At 25.3% G+C, this 19,121-nt stretch overlaps 2 protein-coding genes across 6 annotated transcripts in view; one reads left to right on the forward strand and one right to left on the reverse strand.

Moving 5' to 3' along the window:
* Positions 1–18,141, reverse strand: part of LOC107440935 (clavesin-2) — a 31,307-nt gene extending 13,166 nt beyond the window's left edge. Inside the window, exon 1 of one of the 5 annotated variants that reach the window (XM_021144231.3) lies at positions 17,984–18,141. The gene's annotated coding sequence lies outside the window, so the exon portion shown is untranslated. Of the gene's footprint in view, positions 1–77; positions 235–10,878; positions 10,955–15,481; positions 15,502–17,983 lie in introns of those variants that run through there. The other 4 variants (XM_021144233.3, XM_071185264.1, XM_071185265.1 and 1 more) reach the window with 4 other exon arrangements.
* LOC107436851 (alpha-tocopherol transfer protein-like) overlaps positions 15,918–19,121 on the forward strand; it is a 125,641-nt gene continuing 122,437 nt past the window's right edge. Inside the window, exon 1 of the mRNA XM_016048672.4 lies at positions 15,918–15,982. The gene's annotated coding sequence lies outside the window, so the exon portion shown is untranslated. The remainder of the gene's footprint in view (positions 15,983–19,121) is intronic.

A 19,121-nucleotide genomic window follows, 5' to 3' on the forward strand; every position in this document is an offset into this window, starting at 1 on the left:
TTGTCTTTTATTAAAGGCTGAATTATAAAATCACACTGAATAAATGAAGCATTACTAATGAATAGAAAAGCTTTTACCTTAAACTCCAATATTTCGTGTTTAAAGATAATTATAAATTTTATTTGGCAACAATAAATGCTTTTATGTTTTAACTCTCATTTTTAAATTGTTTTTAAGGGGCTCTAGTTTTTATAAAGTAATATCGTATACGTCACTGCTCATTGAACGACGCGTGTAACTAGATTTTTTATTTATTTACTTCATGATTTATTTGGTGCTGTTATCTTTAACGTATCTGGTTGTTGCATAAGCAAAACAGTGCTCATGCGCAATTGCATTATATTCTGATTAGATATTCAATGCTTTGAAAGATTCCTTCGACGTAAGAGATAACGTATAGCCATGAAAAAATATATGCATAAAATTTAAAAAGTGGAATATTTAATTGTAATTTATTTCAAATTATCTAGGCGAATTTACATATGTTACGTTTTCCTATTATTACATATATTTATTAGGCTAGTTGAAAAATCTAACAAGTGTTACTGGTGTTTTGTTATGTGTGAAGCCTATTGCGAAGGTCTTCAGTATTTTTTAATCTGCTTAATATTTTTACGCGTATTACAATAAACCTATATGACTTTAGACGAATTGAAAATGTGTGAAGATTTACTTAGCGAGACTGAATTTGATTAGGCTTATTGCGTTAAGACTTTACGTAGGATATTTGCAATAAATTTTCCTTACTAAAGGCTTATTGCAAATTGCCTGAAATAAATCAGGTATTGAGCAACGATAGATATATTTTCTGATTAGCTTAAAAATGCTGGCTCATTGCAAAAAACCTAAAAAGTGTCCGATTGATTAGTAAATGTTGGTAATTTTAATAAATAGCCTGGGGTATTGAAAGATGGCAGCGAAGGGGGGGATTGTTAATTTATGCTAGTATATTATACATAAGCTAACTCTCACGAATTTAAATTTACATTTCCTTCTAGACTTTATTTGTGACCAAAATGTCGATAATTATAATAAATTATTTTATAAATACCTGTATCTGAGAAGGTGCTCTATTTAGAATCTCTATATATTTCAATTATTTTGTTATCAAGTAAATAAAGAAACTTACAGTGCTTAGAAATAAATTTTGAAAAAAAAAGAAAGGAAAAAGTAAAAATTAAATGTTATGTGTCAATTAAGGTCTAAGTTTTTAACTAAATTGAAATTTGAAGTTTGTTATCTATATTTGAATTTTAAAAAATTTAAATTCAATTTAAAATGATTGTCTTACTTTCAATTAATCTTAGAAACTTGTCTGGTAACAGAATGAAATATTTCAAAGTATTACTTAAGTTAATATTAAAAATACCAAGTTTCGCTTCTACTTAAGGTAACTGTTAACCGTTGGTATGAATAATTAAAGAAAAATGAATTTCTTAATAATAAATCCTAAAATTATTTTTAATTGCTAAATTTTGTGAAGATAGACCTAAATGTCTAAATAAAGTTTTGTCTGTGTAAACACTTTAACTAAGTATACATATTTCAACGTTGAATAAGTCTTAAAATTACTTTTGAATGTAAATTACATTTTTGAATATAAATTATTTTTGAACACCATTTTGAATATACTTTTAAATTACAATAGAATAATTAAGGTTTGAATCTTTCAATATTTTATCTATACATATTATTATAATGAATCTTTCAATATTTTATCTATACATATTTTATCTATACATTTTTAATATGATGTAAATATTTACATCATATTAAAAACTTTTCAAGGCAATAACAAGGTTACTGGAAGGAATATTATAAATCTTATCAGTTTACAATGGTATTTCCATTGATGAATACTTCACTTCAGTGCAGCGTTTAAAGATATTTTCTCATCATTGATTAAATGGAAATAAAAATGTTTTCGTAAAACGCATTTTTGAAAAAAAATTACATAAAAAAAAAATTAACATCTGAAAGAAAAAGAAATGACGTAGTATGCGAAGATTTCGGCTTGTTTTCCTTGTTTTCGTCCAAATCTTTTAAGATAAAATATGAAAAAATATTTTTCATCTAAACCTTTTCAAGGTTTGAGTTTTGTTTAGTAGAATAATTAAGTGATAATATTTTTATGTTAACACTGGCATATTGTATAGAATGGAAATTGCAAATATCTTTATATATTAATTTGAAGAAATTGCTTAATATGGCATAGCATTTTTTATTGATTATTTTGTTTTTTGTTGTTCTGTTAAATTTGGGTCAGTTTTATTCTATTTTTCATTTAATTAATTTTTGGTAGTTAATTTAGCTTTACTTTTAATTAATTAAATTTTTAATCAATTTAATTTAAATTTATTTTGGCCAATAAAGAACAGATTCAGATATTGGATGTATTTCTGTTTCATCTTTGCTACCATTAGTAAACTTTATATTTATATATCGGAATGGACATAAACAAGTGAATCGTGTAATTGTTTTTAGTAAAAATCAGTTGCGTTTGTCACATATGATGAGGAAAACCACGAAAACATTTATGTCCGAAAGTGATTTGCTATCCAATAAGCAAGGGTAAAGTTGAAAAAAAGTTTGATAAAATTAGAATTAGAACTCCATCCTAATCACAATTTTTTTGGAGTTATACTATAAAAAGTAAATAGAAATTTAATTAAGTTTGAACTGTAGCCATTTACTGCGATGTAATTTTAAACAAGAAAATAACGTTAAATTGAGAAACTCAAACCGCATTTTAGAATCTCTCTAGCACTTTTATACTCACAAAATCACTATAGCATAGTTTAAGGGAAAAACTAATTAAAAAAAAAAATATTTTTTCGAAAAAAGCGGTTTGCGATATCCGTCAGATATTTTAAATCGTCGGCGTCTTTCAAAACATGGTTATGATTTTGTCTACCAACACTTTTAGTTGTGGTAGAAATTGCAGTGATTAAAATGACATTTTTTAAAAACTAATCTATATTATATAAAACCCTAATACGTATGTATCAATAAAACCGATGATATTTATTTTCTCGCCTTGGCAACAGTTTTCATTTTTAAATGATAGGCTTTGGCGAGCAAGAGCACGTAGTGAGCATCATATGGCTAATCGGGTGAATTGTCACCGAATTATCAAAAAAATTTTCACAAAACTATCTTCATCGAAGCCGATGCTTTACATCCGGCGTTCAGTACTATTTCATATTGTTTTACAACACATGGTTTTAGCCCTCTGGTGAGAAAGACTTTAAAACAAAACTTACGAAAGTTACTTTTCTCAACAACTGAAATTTAGAATAGTGTGATTAAGAAAAATATGTGAACTGTTTGCAATTTCAAATTAATATTGAAATGCCCAGGTTTAGAATTTCCTACAGTTAAAGTTTTCGGAGCTTCAGTGTTCAAAAAAGTATACAAAAGCTAGACGTTAAGAACGTATCCAATGCGCGAGCAAAGCGAGCATCGGATTGCGAAGCAATCCGAAATGAACTGCGAAAGCAGTTCAGAGGGGTTGGCGAGCGCCAGCGAGCAGGGGGCGAAGCCTCCTAGTTATTATTTAAAATTAATGCATTATTTTTAAACATTATCGTAAAACAATTCTAAAGCACATCCAAAATGAATTTTAAAACGTGTGGTGAAAATACAAACCAACAATTTCTATTTATCCATCTCAATAAATTTGTTTATATGTAATTAATATTACGAGAATGATAAAATTAATGATAATTGTAATAAGAAAAACATAAAATAATTCACAATACCTTGTAATTAAAGGAGAGTTGAAAGTTATTTTCGGTATTTTCCGAGGCAATATTATGACTGTAAAACTATTTTAGAGATTTAAGTAACAGTAGTATAAACCTTTGCTTATAAGAATATGAAAATTAATGCTCAAATATATATTGCGGTCTCCTTTTTATCTTTTCATATGGAAAATAGGGAAAATCGTGAGACATGTACTTCAAGTCCATTTTTATTCATAGTAAGTTGAACCTTCACTTTAACTACGATATTTTGAAATTGTCACATAAATAAGGCAAAAAAAGACAACCCTTATTTAAAGAACTTTTATTTGCATATCCAGAGATTCTCTCGTACATTAAATAACACCTTTGAAAAATCAAAGATTAAGTTTCTTAATATTTGCATGTCATTTGCATCTTTGAAATACTTTTCATTATCTGAAGAATCGTAAACAAATTATCAAATCATTCAAATAATACTTGTTATTGACAGTTTGCGTGTTATGTTAAAGAGTGAGTAGTTCAAGTTTATGCGAACCTTGATGAATATAATTATGGCGAAGGTCATTTACCCGCGTTTTATGCTAATGATTTTCATCGTTCTTCATTTCATTAAAAAATTTAATAGAAACTATTGCTAGTAGTAAAAAGTTATGACTTTAAAAGTATGATAGTGGAGCTTAATCTTAAGACTCCGAATTTTGATTTATTACGATGCATCTTTAGTTTTTAATTATCTAATTAAATTATGTTAATTGAGAAACTTAATTTTAAGACTTCGCATTTTGTATTAAGATTTGTTTCAAAGGCAGCATTAATTTTTAATTTTTTAATTAAACTATGGCGTTTAAGGAACTTAATTGCAAGACCCCATGACTTTATGTCATTATTGATTTTAATTGTAAATTATTAACTAAGTTAATTTTAATAACTTGAAGAAAAAAATTACGATGATTGTGGAACTCATCTGAAAAATTCAGAACCTAGTTTTTGGTTTTAGGAGATAGAATTTTTTTACAGTGTTTAGATATGCAAAAAAATGTCTTATTTTTACCTAAAAAGTTATTTCAAATAATAATATTAAAAATAATATTTTTTACACATAATGAAACAAAAAAACTAGTTTTTAAAAATTTTATAATACTATTTAAGAAGAAATTGTCTAAACTAGTCGGATGCTTTTAATAAAATGTTAGTTTTTTTAAAACTGCTAATTATTTTCCTTCGCCTATAAGTATCTGTTTCATCTCAAGTTTAAACGTTTTAATAAAAAATCTCTATTTTCAAATTAAAAATTAAAGTGTAATTGTATCGCTATATTTTGGAATATGAACAATAATTATTCTAGCTTGGAACATGAGAAAAAATGATTGTAAATTCATGTTAGAAAATTTTTTCATGAATATGTTTTTTTTATTGTTTAATTTAAGCATGTAATGCGAAATTAAAATACTATCAAACTTTGTATTTTATATTTTGTATTGTTTTTTTTTGCATTTTTAGTTAACTTGCTTTAGATAAGTATTTTGTTTTAAAATATATATTTATTTACAAAAAAAGTAAAATATAAGTTTGGATACGTTTAAAATGTGTAAACAAACAGTTATTATTATTAAAAACCAGATAATTTTACTTTTAAAATTATGTAACTTAATAAATATATGTTTTGAAAGAAGTTTAGCTTAACTCAAGAAATAATATACCTATTATTTTTTATATCCTTAAAAATTAATCTAAATATACTGTTTAATTCGATATACTTTAAAAATTGATCTAAATATAATTCGATATACTTTTAAGTATTTTGCATACTTCAAGTACAGTACAGAACCCGTTATCCGGAAATCAGAAAACCGGAAAACCAAAAAACCGGAACGAAATTCGATAAATTTTCCCACCATTTTTTAAAAATTTTTTTTTTTTTTCCTCATAAGATTTTAGGATTTTTCTTTCTTTCTTGAAAGATGCTTACCTTACCATCATTTTGGAAATAATCATTAGTGTATTACTTCATCGTTTTTTCTTCTTTTTAAGATTATTTTCAACTATTTTTGTTTTTTTTAGTTGGGTTAAAACGGCTTTTTGTGTCGATTCAGAAAACCGGAAAAATCAGTTATCCGGAATAGCGATGGTCCTGATCGTTCCGAATAATTGGTTCCCTACTGTATTACGGAAGAAACAAATGTAGTGACTCGCTTGACATAAATTACTGTAGATATGTAACCGAAATGAGAAGTTTAAAAAATAGTTCTGGTTTTATAGTTTTGTTTTAAAGTAAGGAGAAAAATTCTTCAATATTTTAACTTCTTTAATTTACTGTTAAAATGATAACACGCCAGATAGTTCAAGATAATATCTCAGAATTATTTTTGACCCACGCATAAATTGAGTTGTATGAATGAGTTGAGATCTTTCTGAAAGATAATTATGCTGAATATCATAATCAAAGTACTGTATCCTACTGTATAATATTCATAGAACTTTAGAATACTGTATTTTGAATCCCATTCTAAATATTTTTTTTAATTCTCAAATATCTTTTTTGTTATATTTTCTACGTGAAATCTCGCCACATTGCTTGTACACGATACTTTTAATTAAAAATGATAAATTCCTTCAATAACAAATTCTAGGATAATAAATAGTGGAAATGAGATCTTACAAAGCGAATTAAGATTTGTAAATAAAATTAATTTCCCCAAAGTCATACAAATATTGTCAATACATTTGGCAGTTTTAGATCAAGGTTAGGGGGAAGAATTAGGATTAAGTTTATCTACATTATATGCAAACATCTTTAGAATATGCAAAGTGATAAGCATATTATTTTTTTTAAAAAAAGGAGGAAAATATGAAAATCTGATATAGAAGAAGTTAAAGAGATTAAATTGATTTGAAGGTTATAAAGGATATTAATTGATAACTTTCTACCGTTTTACGTATATTTTTTCCCTGTATGTCACAGAAGTAAAGTAGTCATTATGCAAGAGTTATATCTATTCATACTTTAATAGTTGCAGTTTAAATAACTATTATGGTAGCTTCAAATTTCAAGTCTTACGTTTAAAGGAATAAAAAGAAAAGTTTGCCTCAATGATGTTCTAAAATTATAATAGGCATTCTCATTTACAATGTGTCGTTCTCTAATTATGACAGCCTCAAATTTCAAGTTTTAATTTTAAAGGAATAAAAAAGAAATGTTTGCCTCAATGTTATTCTAAAATTATAATAGGCATTCTCATTTACAATGTGTCATTCTCTAATTATGGCAGCCTCAAATTTCAACTTTAAATTTTAAAGGAATAAAAAGAAAAGTTTGCCTTAATGGCATTCTAAAATTATGGTCTTTCTGCCTCAGAATGTGGTATTCTTTAATTATGGTAGTCTCAAATTTTAAGTTTTACTTTTAAAGGTATAAAAACAAAAGATTGCCTCAGTGGTGTTCAAAAATTATAATAGGCTTTCTGCCCTACAACGTGGCATTCACTAATTATGGTAGTCTCAAATTTTAAGTTTTAATTTCAAAGGAATAAGAAGAAAAGTAGCTTCAATGGCGTTCTAAAATTATAATAGGCATTCTCATTTACAATGTGGCATTCTCTAATTATGGTAGCCTCAAGTTTCAAGCTATAATTTTAAAGGAATAAAAAGAAAAGTTTGCGTCAATGACATTCTAAAATGCTATTCTCCATATTAAATATTTTCAAAATAAAGTAATCTTTAAGTTAATGCCTTCACTATTGTCTTTATATATTCTAGCTATAAAACGGGGTTCCATTGTAAGAATGTTGATCATTTAGCATTCTATAGCAGAAAAAAATTGGGAACCGTTGTTCTGAGGTATGATAAAATTACCAAATTTTATCACAGATTATAAAACCATATTTTATTGTTAATTTTACCAAAATTATTACCAATGCACGTCGGTTAAAATTAGGCTTCTTGGTGCTCTCGTAAAGCCGGAGTTCTTATGCTTTTTTTCTTAGTGTATAAACAAGATTAGGCTTTAAAAATATTTTTTAGTTTTTAGTGTTTTAATTGAAACCTAAAAATTAAAAAAAAAGCAAAAAACAAACGCTTTATAATTCAGGCTTGCTACGCTTGGGAGTTAGTTATCTGAATACACGGTCTAATTTTCTCGAGGGTATGGATTAATAGAGATAAATTCGATGTTAACCTATCTTTTTATCAGTTTTATCAAATGTCGCACAAAGTGCTTAGTGAAGCGATAGTAATCCAATTTTATGACTAACCCTAGGAAGAACTCTAATTGTTAAATAGTGCCTAATTTTTCGGTTCATTATCATTCTTAGAGTGAAAAGATTAAAAAGTAATAAAAGTTTTCAATTCATTTCAAACGATTCTATCACAATTTTTAGCTATTGTTAAGCAGCAGATAAAATTTCATTCTTGGTGCACAATTTTGCTTTAAAATACACATTCTTTTAAAGAACTGGGGCTTCATTTTTCTGATGCGTATGTTTCATAATATTAATTATATATATTATTCCTAAGTTTAAAAAAGTTATTTTCAGTAGAAAAAAGATAAACTTTTTGATTTTTTTTTAAATCAACAAGTTTATCTTTTTTCTATAACGAGAAAAGAATTTAAATGAGTTAATAAACTACAAACTATAACTTTAAGTTGATTTAAGTTGATAATATGCTGTAAATCGAAACTAAAACAAATTTTCAAACCATTTTTAAAATTTCATTTGAAGGTAAAAGAAGTTATAATATTTATTAGAAGTTCGATTTCACCGAGATAATCCATTGTAAGAATATTGTTGGAAAACTATTATACTGTTATACAGAAACAAGTGTAGGTCGGATCTTAATTGGTCATTAAATATGGTATTTATGTTACATAAAAAATTTATTTTATCTAATAAAAGTTAAATATTTAAAATAAAATTTCGAAAGATTTTAATTCATAAGCATGTTTTTACTGATTTAATGCTAACATATCTTATTATATTCTTATATCACACATCTCATATAGATAACATATCTTATTATATTCTTCATATCTTTTTGTATTTAATTGTATAGAATTAAAATCATATTTCCATACTAAATTGCGAAAGTATGTCAGCATTATATTTTCTACTTCGAATAAAAATGATATGAACAACCATATACTAATTGAAATTATTAAAGATTTGAAATTATTGAATATTATAAGAATATACTTCGACATAAAGTGAAAATAAATTTAATAATGGATTATTCCCACCCTTAGGGGATAAAAAAGGTAAGCCATTTTCTCTCCAGAATAAATTTAATTAAGTCAAATATTTTTTTACGGAATTAAATAATCTGATTTGCTTTTTAGAGTAACATTGCTGAACTTTGTTATAACTGTGCTAATCGTGCTAATTTTGACACATAAATAAAAAAATATAATATTATATTATACCTTAATCTGTTAATCTAATACTTTAATCTATTTTCTACTTTTTTAAAAAAAAATAATTTGCTGCATTTAATATGCAATTTAAAATTATTAATATGAAAAAAAATTACTAATTTAAAACAATGTAAATATTCTTACTGATAATTAGTTGACTGTAAATTTCATATTTCATTATTAGTAATTAGTTCATTTTAAAAAGATTCGGCCTTTTGTTTTCAGAATAATTTTAGATACGTCATTCCTTATTTTTACAATGAGGCAAATTTAATATTCTTTTAATTAATAAAAATCATTTATTACATTTGTGTAAAATCAACAACGTTTTAACATGTAAAACAAGAAACATATTTGAGTAACAAATTTCTATAATTTTTCTTAACTTAGCTTTATTTTACTCTTCCCGTTAAATCTGCCTGGAATAGATTGTTGAGATTTGAAGGCATAAAAAATTGTGCTTGGCAAGAAGAAGATAATTTTCATTTAGGTGCTATCTCTTACTTGAGGTCATCAATTTAGCTGACATTTAGAAATGGAAACAGAGACATTTTGGCAAAGTGTCTCTTTATTTTGAAATCAAATCACGCCTTTTTCTCGCGTTGGACGAGAAGAAATGAGATTTTGTTAAAATTTATTTTTAATCATCAACGGTACAGCTGTTTTTTTTAATGCTCGTTGTAATGCGATATGATTTCACCATGTAGATTCTGCAGGTAAAGAAATTTGTGCTATGGTTTCAATATAATAATATGTTTTAATAAATGATACATTTTAATGATACAAATTTAATTTATTTAAGGACATTTTTTTTTCAGCATAAAAATATATATTTTTTTGGATTATGATAGAGTTCTGAAACTTAAAGACATTTTTCGGAAAATACTGTTAATAAGTTTTAAATTTACATTGGGTTAAAATTTTTTAAATTGTTTTTTCGATGTGTATTTTATTAAGTTCGACTTTCACTATTAGGACAAATATTTTCGAAAACAAAATATTCATTTTAATAAAGCAACGGAAATAATAAGTAACGTAAAATAGTGAAAACTTATTATATTTTTTTTGTTATGTTATTATTTATCATGTTATCATAACTTTTTGAAATTGTAGTTTTATTGTTTCTACGCTAAAATAAATAGTTTATGGCAATACTGTTGCGAGAATGTTCACTCAATAAGGTACAAGTAGCAATGATATTTTTATATTTCATTTATTTGTAGGAATATGTACCACACTCGCCTTTGCAGAAAAAGTTATTAAAAATATCATGAAGCAAAGGGAAACGAACTATAGTATTTCCTACATATAAAAAATATTTTAATATTGTTTAAAATTTTTTAATAATCAAAGGATTTGGAAATATGTATTAAATTATAGTGATTTCAATTTTATATGAAACTATAAATTCAAGTTTCTAAATAGCAATTTTTTCTAACACTATTCCCTTTTATTATAGCAGAATATAATTTTTGAATATCTATTTTTCAGTTAGTATAAATGTGCTTCAAGATATACTACTTATTTTGTTACATCAATTAAAAAAAGAAGATTAAATATTAATTCATATTATTCAATTCAAAATCATATAGAAAACAAAAGTCTGTAATTTTGTATCAATAGTATAACAATCACGTTTTATCGAAAAAAAAACACAAAAATGGGATTCAAAAAAAATGATTACATTTTTTAAAAAATTTTTTAAACAGATAACTTATATATTACCTTATATATTACCTTATCAGGAAATCGCTGCAATTTTGAAAACATAAATGTCGAAGTTAATTTCCAATGTCTGAATTTATAGTACCGATTCTGACCTATAATAATTAAAATTATAATTCTTATCTATACATGAAGCAGAAACACGTGGGTTTCTAGTTTATTTTTTTGGGAAGAATTTTGACATGGCATATTGAGAAATCAGATAATGTCCCTCCGAGATAAAGAAAGCTTTGAAATAATCTCATTAATAAAAAACTTGAGAAAAAGAAGTATTTCAAGGTGAAATAATTCTGATAATGTAGTAAACAATACGGTAAGATGCGTCAATAAACTTATAGTAAAGTTTATTGTACCATGCATTATAGCGCATTTTATTTTGTTGAAGGTTTTTCGTTAAGCGTGTTTGTCTTAAAAAGTTCTTATTGCTTCTAAGGCAACAATCGTTGTTTATAACTGAATAAATTGGCCAATAGTTTGTAATACACTAACTTTGTTATATATTTTTAATATACTATAAATGTTCTTTAATTTTAAGGTTGCAGTCCAGAGTTCAAGTTTTAGTTCAGGAAATTTTGACAGGCATTAATATTGTTCATTGTTTTCACAAAATAGAAATGACTTCAGACTTTTTGAAAGTATGTCTTTTTGACGTCCTAAAAGTCCTCGAGGGTTTTAGAGAAAATATTTTATCATGTGAAATTAAATGATTTTTCGACAAACGTGAACTTGAAAATATTTAACAAAATTGTTTTTTTATTCGAATTCAGCAGCAGTTTTTTTAATCCAATTTAAATTTCATTTTTAAAATTTAATTTAACTTCAATTAAAATTAAAATTTTAAATAATTAATTTTAATTTTAATTTAAATTTTTAATTCTTTATTTTAGTTTAAATTATTAATTATTAATTCTAGCTTGATTTTTAATTTTAATTTGTAATTATTCAATTTGATCTAAATTTTAATTTTTAATTATTAATACTAGTTTAAATTGTAATTTTTTATTATTAATTTTAGTTTTAATTTTAAATGTTGATGATTAATTTCAGTTTAATTATTAATTATTTATTTTTATTATTAATTTCAATTTAATTATTTTTTTAAATTTTTAATTAGAAATTTTGATTCAAATTTCAATTTGTAATTATTAATTTTATATTAAATCATTTGTTCCGTATGACACTAGGGCATAAATGTTAGTGTGCTTCCTTGGCAAACAAGTTTCGCTGGCTAAATACCTTACAATGGCTCCGTACTCATTCACACATACTACTTTTATTTTATTATATATTTCCCTATCAATTGTGTTAATAAGTTGCTTTAAGAATAATGTTTTTGTTGACATTCATATCTCAAAACAAAAAAAGATTGTTATTTCCACAATTTGACGAAAGTTTTGTTCAGAGCATTTATTTCCGTAACAGTTTCGTTAAAAACCTAGATATATAGTAAATTTTGAGTATCCAACTCACCGTGGAATTTTTCTTAAAACTGTTTAACTCATACTACCAGCTTCATAAGCAACAAAAAAAAACAACCATTAACTTAAAAACTTTTTTAAAAATATTTTATGTCTCTTATTTTCTTCATTTCATAATTTATAAAATTTAAAAACATCCATATTTATTTCACGTTGTTCAAAAGAGTAAATTGTCATTCATTCGGTAAATATTTATTCAGAATGTAGTATCGGTTCTCAAATAGTGTTCCGTGAAAAAGTTAAAAATGTTCCAAGAGTTAGAACTTTTTTTTAACAAGTAATAATTTTGAAACTTTTATATTTAAACCTAATTAATCATCCATTATTTATTTAATATTTTGGTTGACTTTATCAAAGTATTTAAAATAAAATGCCAATAAAAATAAATAATAAATCCTTTTTTTTTAAAAAAAAAACATAAATTTTCTAATAACGATATATTGAGTAAATTATGAAAATGAAATGCATTTATTAAATATTTGTATTAGTATTCCTTAACGGACCTTTCAAAACAAAACAAAATAGCCAGATTTGCTAATAAAGAAATATGTTTTCCTTAATAACCACAGTTAACTTTAATAGCAGTACTTATAAGTTTTCATTTCAAAGAAAATCATAATTCGTAAGAAAATTTATTCGTTTTAAGTTTATTTATATACATCAAATACGATAAATCTCCAGGACTGCGAATTTAACTGTCCGACGTAAAATCTAATTTAAGATTATTAATGGTAAAACGATAAAAATAATTCCTTATATTAAATATTTTCAAAATAAAATCACATTTTGGTCTCACAATTATATTTATACACTTTATTTTTTTTTCTAGAAAGTAGGGGTTCCGCCGAAAGAAGGTTGATAATTTAGGGTTCCGTAGACGAAAAAAATTGGAAACAGCTGTATTATGAAATAGCTTCAAACATAGCTGAGGTCATCGATTAAAAATTTTTTTAAATGGTATCCGCCCAGTGCTTAATATCAGAAATAAACAAAACAAACAGCATTTCAAGAAAACACTATGTAATCTCTTACTAGTAGTAACGTAAAAAAACAAGTTTTGAGTTATTTTGAGTCTCGAAGCTTCCCCAAAGACGTCACTTGAAACAAACCATATCTAAAATAAGACCAAGGGCAATGAATTAACTTCTTTTTTTCAAGAACTGACGAAAACTGATAGGGATCATTGACGGAAAGAAGAAAAAAAAAAAGTGAAAGGACATCCTGATACGAGTTTTTAAAACAACAGAAAAGTCAGCGGACTATGAACATTAAAATATACTTTTTAAAAGGGTCGATGATCTTTTATTGTTATGAAATTCTCTTTTCTGGAGACAAGTAATTTACCTTTAAATAAAGTTAAGAAAACATATAGCAATATTGTATCACTACTATGTCTCGTTCAACGTGAGTTTTTTTTTAAAAAAAAAAAAAAAAAAAAAAAAAAAAAAAAAAAAAATATATATATATATATAAATTTTTTTAAATATAAAACGCTGAAATGTATTTGGGAATAAAAAGATTTGAAGTTGCGTTTTAATTACATGTAGATACACGGTAAAATATTCCCGATTAAATTACGGTAAAGAGTACCGGCATTCAGGGTGACATAATATTCACCATTGACTTTAATTTGATTTTGCACAAAACTTTCAAGTGTTTTTTATTTGTTAAATTTGTTAGGTTTTTCCTTTTGTACTCTAATTGTTAGAAATGAAAAATCAGTTTTCGGTCATATAGAATTCAATCAAATTCTCTTTTCTGGACAAATAATTTACCTTTAAATAAAATATATACAGTTAAGAAACCATATAGCAATATTGTAACATTACTGTGTTTCGTTCAACGTGAGTTAAGAAAACAATTTATTAATTTTAATATAAAACGCTGAAATGTATTTAGGAATAAAAAGATTTGAAGTTGCGTTTTAATTACATGCAGATACACGGTAAAACATTCCTGATTAAATTACGGTAAAAAGTACCGGCATTCAGGGTGACATAATATTCATCATTGACTTTAATTTGATTTTGCTCAAAATTTTCAAGTCTTTTTTATTTGCTAAATTTATTAGGTTTTTCGTTTTGTATTCTAATTATTAGAAATTTAACTCAGTTTTCGGTCATATAGAATTCAATCATAAGTTGTTAATTTTGAAGTAATTGTTGCATTTATTATGTTAAAGTAATTGAGAATATTAAAACCCCTTGTTCTTGATATACCCAAACTAATTTAACATTCAACTTTCCAAGTGTTATTGATTGTTATTATATTTTCCAAATTTCTCATATAGTGCTTGGCAATATTAATTTACGATTAACCCTGTTTGAACCTACATTATTAAATTTTTCTGTTGTTGGAATAAATTAAACTATATTGTTAGCTAAAATTCTATTTGTCCGCATACTGATTTTTATTTTTGATTAAAAATCATAAATGAGGGTTACTGATAGGTCAAAATTTTTGACATTTATCAGAAATTTATAAAAAAATATTTACAATATCTGTGAACTGAAAATTTAAAATTAATAAATAACACCAATGATTATTTAATGAAAATTAATAAGTAAAACCTAAGAAAATAAGCGTAAAATCAAATTAAGTAAATTGTGGTTAATTAGTTACCTGTACTTCAATAGAAATTCAACAATATTTGTAATGAATATTGATAATATCTTGAAAATTGAATGCTATTAATTTATTAATTTCATTTATTAGTGAATTCATTAATTTTTGCAACAGAAATTGTTGAATGGAAGAAATGAGTGTGAAATCAAATTCAAACGTAGACTAATATTTACAATTACTAAATTCAATAATTATTGGATTGAACCATGATAACTTTCGGAGTATTGAATGTTATCATTGTTATTAAATAGTTTTTGATATTGCAATTTTTGAATGAAAAAATGACAAAAAAATTGAATTGAATCATGGATTAATATTTTCAAGTTTTACAGCATTAGAATATTTTAAAACAGTTGTAATAAATATTGATAACACATGGAAAATTCAACAGCAACAACTGTTATTTGTCTATTTTAGTTAGCAAATGTGCACTTTATAATGTCACTGTTGTAATTATTAATTTATCTTTCATTGATAAATATAAAAAAAAATTGACTTACAGACTACCCTTTTTCTTTTTATTCTGATAAAATCAGCTTCAGAATATTCCAATCAAAAGTTAATAATGTAATGATATGGTTCAATTTATTCATTGATGGTACGATACATTTAATGGTGAACCACTTTCAAGGGAGTGAAAGTAAAACGTGACAGATTTAAATAATTAATCCGCGAATGTATTTCCGCATTTAAGACAAGTTAAGGGGTGTCACTGATTCCAGTTTATGGCCTGGTAGCCCATTGATCTCAAATAACAGAAAAGATGGCAAATCGGGATGGTGTCGCTTGCATTCAAAACAGACGATATCGGAAGAGAATCTTTTGGTGTCCTCTCTCTGAAGTTTTGTTTGGTTATGTAGTTGAGGCTTAAGATTTGGTAATCTTGCCAATTGTTTCGTCACTTTTGGCTGTGACATTTGTTGAACATTTCATAACAAAATGGCAACACATGTTTTGGGGTAGTTTGGTTGCAATTAAAGAACAGGTTTTTGAAAATTTACGTAAGTTTTTAGATGTTTAATTTTTTTAATTATGCAAATTAATTCGTGAAGGTATTTGTAATTTTAATGAATGTAAAGAAGAAAATATCTTAAAGAATTGTTTGTGTTGTGCAATTATCAGGGATAATAGTTTCATAGTTTTAAAAATTGAGTTATTTAACCATTAAATAATGTTGCTCTTTAGCTTAGTATAAAGAGTAGTTTGTTTTTGATGACATATATTAATTATTTGCTTGAGCGTATAATCAAAAGTAGTTTAAAATTATTATATTAATTATTTGCTTGAGCGATAATAAATGTGGTCATTCAATGCAAATATTGTATGCTTTATATATCTAAAAATATTTCAATTAGTTTAACAAATAAAATTTTTTAAATAAGCGAGATCATATAAATTACACTTATTTAAATAGAACTAATTATTTAATGCTAATAAATGTTTTGTGTTTTTTATATGAAGAATAAAAATTTTATTTTTATAAGCTTTTAAATACAAATAAACTAAAAAAAAGCATTCGCAAACATGCATTTTAAAATTTTAGTCGCAATTTAAAATTTTAAAGATCGTTTGTAAAGAAAAGGAAAGGCTATTTCATTTCTGAGAAAGTTCTATTCCATTTCTAGTAAAGTGAAACAATGACAAGCTACAAAAAGAAATGCAAAGAAATGAAGAAGAGACGGAATATTTTTGACTAAGAGTTAGTTTCTCTCATCATGATTATTGTATTTCATTTTGTTCATGATAAATGTATTTCAAGAAATATAAACTCATTGGACCTATTGGAAATACATTATATAAATGCTTAACAAACTGGATTTCATAATTTTTTTTAATGTGTATAATTTCCTTATATACACAAATAAAATATTTATTTTCTTTTCATTAATATGCAAAATTACATCATTTGAAATGTCTCACAGGAGCAGTTATGCATTTAGTTCATGCCTAGAGATGCCAAGTCATGCGACTACTTCTCATAAGAAAGATACTTGTTTCATTTTCAGGTTCAAAATTTTTCTGCCTTAAGATTAATTTGTAAAACTTATTTAGCCAATATTGAGATATTTCGTAACTTTTATAAAAACTCAGAGAAAAAAAATAATTAGAGGATAATCCATTATGGGATTTAGCGTAATACTGTTGCTTCACGATTAAATTAGTTAATATAAATTTTTTAAAAAAATGAAAAAATAGGATTAATAAAATAACTATGCATTATTTTTATATGAAAACAAGCTAAACAAAAACGTTTTCTAAAAGTCATAATTCTCTTTAACCTTTTTGCAGTATGTTCATTCTAATTTTTATTTTAAAAATAGGAAAAGCAACAATATATTTTTAGTAAGATCAAGTCAATAATATCCTCAGTTAAAAGTCGAGGCAGCGATATCTTTTTTAGTGTGATCAAATCAATGATATTCTATCTTAGATAAATTTACTTAAAACTATCCTTCTTTTGATTGCTGGAACACTAAGCGATAGAGGAAGAGAGGCAAAGGGAAGAAAAGGAGTATTTCTTTTTTGAAGCTAGAAAAAATAAAGAAAACTGAAATATATTTTATTCAATATAGCCCTTGAAATTTTATTAGTCATTTTTAGACTTTTGAAAATTTAATATACATACAAATATATATATGTGTATTTAAAACTGTCAATTAATCTCGACAATTTCAGATTTAAGCAGATGTTTTTTTTTTGAAAAGAAAAAATAAATAAAAGAAAGAAAGAAAATTTCTAGCATGTTAGTAAATTAAAAAAAAAAATAATAAGCCCACTTACAATAATTTATTTCTTCTTAGCTTAAGAAGAGCACAATTAAGTTTTCCTCTCAGAAAGCGAAAGCAGACAAAAACACTTTTTCTTTCAATGAAATGAAAATGCTCTTCCCTTAGGAAGTAAGGATTAAGTCTAGAACAGTCTTTTCAGTTTATTAGCCGTAGGGTTAAAGAAAAAGAAACAAAAAACGAAACAATGTTTTGACCTAAAAGTTTAAAACTAACCTCTAAAAGTTGTGTCTTCGGAGATGAATGTTGTCTTCCGGTATTCTTCTATACTGAAAAATATTTTCGATTTCTCAACCGAATGGTTTCGATCTTTTAAGAGCTGCTAAACACTCTCTGTTTAGTTTTCGAATTGTAATAAATTCACATTGAATGCAAGGTATTTATGAAACAAAGAAACGGTTATCGACGCGTAATCTACCCGTGAAATACGTAACGTATTACGATCACTCTGGCCTCGGCCAATCAGAAGGCCAGCTGATACGCAACCTAGGTTTTCCATAACCAATCGGAAACCGGTCCGCTAAAACTTGAAATTTGTTTGAGAATATTCTAAAAATTCTTAAAGGCAAACTTTGATAAAAACATAACAACTCGTAATCAAAGGAAGTTCTGAAAACTCATGATGTTTATAATTTTTTTACGTAACTATTATGTCTGTGACATCAAATTAAATTGTTCACTACCTCAATGCCGGCTCTTGATGCTAAAGTAGATAATAAATAATAATAAAAAAATAAAAATTTGAAACTGTTCATAACTTGAAACATTTAGAAACACTTATATCTGTCATTAAGTTACATGAATTGATTACTTACATTTGCTTCCTTTACTATTAAAAAATGATTAAAGTCATTCAAATTAATCGATAAATTTTATCAATATTTACATATGCAAGGTTCAATTTATTCTTTCAAAGAATTTTTTAATATTATAGGGATACATATTATGAAGGAAAAATATTTAATTCAATTTGTTTCTTTTCATGAATTAGAAAAATTATTGTTTACATGAATGATCTATTATGAAATTTCACGTTTTCTTTCACGGGATCTATTTTTGTCTCTAACATGCAGAATGCATTTAAAATTATGATTTAGAATGTAAATAGAGTTTTGTACCCTTTATATTTACAAAACACCAATAACATTCTAAAGCGTTTATTTCTAATGGTTTTACTTTAATTAATCTAATAAGAGAAATCTCCTGATTTGAAATAGATTTGCTTTAACTTATAATGTTGCTATTTAAAATTGTTGCAATTGTAATAAATTTAATTTCATCAATTTTTTTAACCGTTTCTTTCATGAGATTAATTTTTGCCTCTAATATGAATGATGCATTTTAAATTGTACTT

This window comes from Parasteatoda tepidariorum, chromosome 9 (genome assembly GCF_043381705.1).
Source record: "Parasteatoda tepidariorum isolate YZ-2023 chromosome 9, CAS_Ptep_4.0, whole genome shotgun sequence".
NCBI classification, from domain to species: Eukaryota; Metazoa; Arthropoda; class Arachnida; order Araneae; family Theridiidae; genus Parasteatoda; species Parasteatoda tepidariorum.